This window comes from Podarcis raffonei, chromosome 9 (genome assembly GCF_027172205.1).
Source record: "Podarcis raffonei isolate rPodRaf1 chromosome 9, rPodRaf1.pri, whole genome shotgun sequence".
Classification (NCBI taxonomy): domain Eukaryota; kingdom Metazoa; phylum Chordata; class Lepidosauria; order Squamata; family Lacertidae; genus Podarcis; species Podarcis raffonei.
Genome location: NC_070610.1, coordinates 22,925,266 through 22,930,962, shown reverse-complemented (window position 1 = coordinate 22,930,962; position 5,697 = coordinate 22,925,266).

The following is a 5,697-nucleotide window of genomic DNA, read 5'->3' as shown; positions in this document are numbered from 1 at the left end:
CTTGTTACTTTTCAAGCTTTCTCTGTCGCTTTAAATGTTTTCTGTATAGCCTTGCTTCTGCTTGTGCCACGCAGTTTTGTGTACAATCACTAATTCAGGAATACACTCCTGCTCTCTGTCAGGTGTGCAGTGGCCCTTACATCCCTAGGTTGGCATAATGTTAACATTTCATATTTTAAGCTGAAGAAGTGTCACAGACTCAGTCCCACAGGCCAAGACCAAACAAGACTCTCTCTGAGTGTCCTGCACTCTGGGAGTCCCCTGCTTATTCACCTCAGCCATTTGCTTGTCAGTGGAAGGGCCCGAGGTGCGAAAGAGCAGCTGTCCCCCCCCCAAAAAAACCCCAAAGAGCTAAGACCCTCATGGAGGTGACTTGAAACAGTTCAGAGCTTCTCTGTGTGAAATAAAAGAGCATAGTCTAAAAATACATAAGATCTTGCAGTATCAAGTTTGGGAGCTGCTGTAAATGTATAACACTTCTAGAAATAGCTTATTTTCATTATTACTTTGGGGTTTTGTTGTTTCAAGTTCTTCCTCAGAAGTGTATTTACCTCACAAGGCGCTCAGCAGGAGAAGAAACACATTCTTTCATAGGTAAGGTTGACACCACCACTGTGTCAAATATCTCTCGCTCTTCTTGCAGCCTCCCTTGCCACATGACAACCAACACCATTCCAGAGGGTCTCTGAACCCTCATAGCATCATAGTGTTGGAAGGGACCCTGAGAATTTTCTAGTCCAATCTCCTGCAATGCAGGTATCTCGACTAAAGCATCCATAGCTGATGGCCACCCAACCTCTGCTTTAAAACCTTCAAGGAAGAAGAGTCCAGAACCTCCTGAGGGAGTCCGTTCCACTGTCAGAAAGTTATTCTTGGTGTCGAATCAGAATCTTCTTCCTTGTAAATCGAAGTCATTGGTTTGGGTCCTGGTAGGCTTGGGCAGGCTTCCTCCTGGCAGGTTTGGTTGGCCAATCAGCACCAGCCGGGCCTGTTCCCAATGGCAGGGAATAAATTGAGGCCTGACTTGGAGGTCATTCCTTCTGCCTGCCTTTGCTGGATTGCTGCAGGGTTACGGGGTCTTGGCATGAGAAAGCTAAGAGCTTTTAAACCTCATGGGTGTCAAGTACACACTCGGCTCTCTTCCACTGGAACCTGTAGGACTTTAAAAACTGAGTGTAGCTCACATCCTTCGTTTATATATTTTATTTGGCTACGATGCCATCTCTGCCTATTAACATACAATCAACATTTCAGTGCCGTCCGTTTCTGAGACAAATCTGTTGTAAATCAGCAGGACACCAGGTGGCCTGATGAGAAGAGAAACACTCCCATCCTTCAAAAATCACGGCATTTCTGTCCTATTTGTATAGTGTTGTATGTAACACATCCGCTGCCACAATGCTAACATAGTGCAGGCCTTGGTGTATGTTTCCTGTGGTGACACTTGCTGATCTTTTTGGTGGAAAAAAGAAGTCAGATGGAATGCATGAGTCCACGTTTGTCTACAGTATAATCTCATGATAGTGTATTTTTGTAATAAGCAGTGTGAAATCCAATATTTGTGTATGAATCCAAGTAAAAGTGTTTTGTTCGAATTATGCACACCAGATTCACATAACAGACCTCACTGAAGCAATACCATTTGGGGTTTGCTAAGGCAACGGGTAAGCCTGGCTATTTTAATGGGAAGGGTAATCTACTGATTTCTACTTGGGCCCCACTCATGCATTGTGAAGTGCCACACAGAAGTTGCTTCCCTGCAGCCTAGCTGGGGGTGGGCGAGGAATTGGTTTGAGCTGCTTTTTGCTGCCAGATTTGAGCTCCCCAAACTTCCTGACAGCTGGGAATGCAACCTATCCGTTAGATTATGCACTTCTCTGAATTTTGTGTTGCAGCTTTGGTCCCAAAAGTACAAAAATATGCATCTTCAACAACGACGAAAAGAGAGGATACATATTTTAGGAGGAAATACATTTAAAGGGTTGTGGTGCAATGGGGGGGAAATGCACATTTGATGGAAGGAGTGCATGCGATTTACATGCAGGTATTTTTTTGTGTGCAGTCTTTGCAATATCCATAAAAATGGAAGGGAGCAGACCTTGGCCTAGTGTTAGTGTAACTGGCACAAAACTGACACAGGTTGATCATCCATCCATCCATCCCTAGGCTCATAGTAACATCTATAAAGAGGAACCATTTGGGTCAAGTCAGAGAGATGGTTGCGTCTCACCACAGGGTTTTCACTCCATGAGGGCAAGTGATCTATATGATGCATGTGAATACTCTCAACAGACATTACTTTTGTGGGCAAGGCTAGAGCAGCTGCTACATCATGCTGGCAACACAGTAAGATCTAAAGGATCCTTTAAGTGTTACTTTAGCAGTGTGTGCTCCTCCCACAAGGCTCCAGTGATGTCAGCAGAACTAGGCCAAAGTTGCAGCTCCTTTCCATCCCTTCTTGGGAACTGGGGCCATGGCGTGGTGTTGGCAGGTTGCCTATGCTATTCCAGCCTCCACACCATTGAGGCAGCACAGGAAGGCACCCTTCGTTTGGACAGTAACCATGCACTGCCGCTTCCAGCATTGCAGAAAATTGTAGCGATAAAACCTATTGCTTGCTTCCCAAAGCCTCATTGCAGCAATGCTAGCCACTCCGTTCAAAATCTTTTGAAGGTAGAATGCCTACGATATTTAAATTGGCAGTATAAGCAGTGTTTAATCCATCTGAAGGATTCAGTCGTGAAAGTTTGAAAATTCAGCGCAAGTGACAGACCTCAGTAGGAGAGCAGTTTCGAAAGCTTTACTGTCAAAATTGGCCATGAAATCTACTTCTCTCTCATTTAAGGTGCTCCACCCTTTAAACGGTTTGCCTGAACATAGACACTTGTTCAGCTTTCTTAGCTGTGCTCTTTTAACATTAGTGTAAACATGCACACACTCAGACATGGGGAAATACTCTTTTGGAACTCATCTTGTACAAAGCCACTCTTGCCTCCTTATTCTAACCACAGAATATATTCTCATTCACTGTTAAGGCCTTGCACTGAGAGCGCAATCCCGATGCCTCAGAGCCCGGAAATAGTAATAGGATAACTATGGAGCCGATCATTTGCTGTCACCGGTGATGTAGCATGAGTTGCCAGTGCCCAGGGCACCACCTGCCGATAGGCTGGAAAGAAGGGCAAAAGCTTGGCGACCTACCCTAGTGGCAGCCCTGTGAGCATTAAGCACGGCGGGGCGGGGGGTTGGTTGGGAGCAGGTTATCTTTCTAAAGCCTTTGCAGAGGATGCCCTAGCAACTGGCCCTTGCCCAAATCCTCTCCTCGGTCATATGTGCATTTGCAATATGGAGGAAACCATGAAAGTTCCCCACCTACAACCTGAAATGATACCATCCAAGATCAGTTTTACCACTTGGCAGTCAGAACAGCTTACGGCGTTGAGCTGCTGTCCCGCCCCCCCGTCCCCCCCGTTCTGCAGCAATATTACCTCAGTTAAACCACATTTACCCTTCTGTTTTACGGCACCACATCTGGTTTGGGCTTCCTCACTAGAATAGGGATAGCCAGCATATCGTGGACTACATGTCCCATCAGCCTCAGCCAGCAGCTAGGGATGAGGTGAGTTGTAGTCCTCAACAGAGCAAGATGGTTCCCTCTGCTCTAGGACCTCTTCGATTATCAACAGACTTAAAAATATATATATATATAAAAACCTCAAATTACTTTCACCCAAAACTACCACCTTTCTTCCCAGTACATTTGACTGATTTCCCAACCCTTTCATGGCAGCCTCTACTGTACATACAAGTGACAGCAATTCCTGGGTTCGAACGCATAGCAATTCCAATGGCCTCTGGGGAAATACGTCATTTGCCTTATTCTTTCTGAATCTTCCTCCCATTTCTGTAGCAGCTTTTGAAGCTTGTGTATCACTTCTGCACGGACCCCAGTGCCGACATGCCTTTGCTCTGTTTTCTATGACAAAATATTTGTGGCCATACTGTGACCAAGAACTCATTACTCCTAATATTCCTCTCGTTCTCGTGTCGTCGATTCTATTAACAATTTGTCCTGTGTCAAGTAAATGAGACCTAGGGATAGACAAATTCCTGATGCTGTACAAAGTGAATAGTGTAATATAGGCTAGTATGTTTTGGTGAGGATTTCTATAGGACGTGTGAATTGTTTTCTATGTGACATCAGGCTACACCTTTCTTTTAAGGAAGTAAGTGCATAAAAGTTTAGACAACTTTTTAAAAACAGTGAATATTTTTTGATTATAAAGAGACATTTGTTACTAGAGTTTACTATTTCAAGTGTTAACTCTTATTTAAATATTGGGTTTTTATTACTACATGCCTCCATTTGTTCTGTTGCATAAGAGTGCACAATAATAATAATAAAAATAAAAACAGCCTCTGCCTTGTGTTTGGTGTGCAGCATGTTTATCAAGCATTCCACAAATGGGGAGACACTGCGGAAATGGCCCATTCTAGTGCTGCCACCTTCCGGACTTCACTTGGAGGAGCCACACGAAGGAAAGCCTCAGATGATGATCACAGGGTTTGGGTCGGTTCACATGGGGAGAGGCAGTCCTTGAGGTATTGCAGTCCTGACCCGGCTTTATAGGCCAAAAGCAGCACTCTGAATTGGGCCCCGAAACTAATTCGCAGCCAGTGAAGTTGGGGCAGGATTGGTGCAATATGCTCAAACCATCTTGCCCCAACCTGGTCTTCGAATTGAGGTTTTCGAACCGTCTTCATCAGAGGCAGCCCAATGTTGTCCAATTCACTTGAAAGCGGTGCCAGACACCTGCAAGGTTTGGCGGTGCAAAATTCTAATCTAGAAGTTACCTGAACATAGATAACAGAAGTTAGGCTATCCCTGTCCAGTTGGGCATAGTTGGGCCACCAGCCAAAGCTGATGGAAGGCCACTGAGGCCAACTGAACCTCAAGGGATGGCAAAGGATCCAGGAGGACCCCCAAGCTATGAACCTGCTCCTTCAGAGGAAGTGTAACCCCATCAAGAGCAGGCAATCTCCCACCCATCTGGTCTAGGGAACCACCCACTAACAGTGCCTCAGTCTGATCTGGACTGAGCTTCAGGTTGTTGGCTCTCATCCTATCAATTACTGAGGCAAGACCACTGGGAGTAAACACAATAACACAGTCTAAAAGTGTTTTTTTAAGGTACAGACCCCATCATCTTATGGGGGTGACTGCATATGGCCTAAGTAAAGGTAAAGGTAAAGGTAAAGGTACCCCTGCCCGTACGGGCCAGTCGTGACTGACTCTAGGGTTGCGCGCTCATCTCGCTCAAGAGGCCGGGAGCCGGCACCGTCCAAAGACACTTCCGGGTCACATGGCCAGCGTGATGAAGCTGCACTGGTGAGCCAGCACCAGTGCTGCACACGGAAACGCCGTTTACCTTCCTGCTATAAAGCGGTACCTATTTATCTACTTGCACTTAGGTGTGCTTTTGAACTGCTAGGTGGGCAGGAGCTGGGACCGAACAACGAGAGCTCACCCCGCCGCGGGGATTCGAACCACCGACCTTACGATCAGCAAGTCCTAGGCACTGAGGTTTTACCCACAGCGCCACCCGCGTCCCGCATGGCCTAAGTACCGCATACTAATTTTGCTATTCAGTTCAATATATAATTTAAGGGGATTCCCCCAGTAAGCAAGTTTTTGCA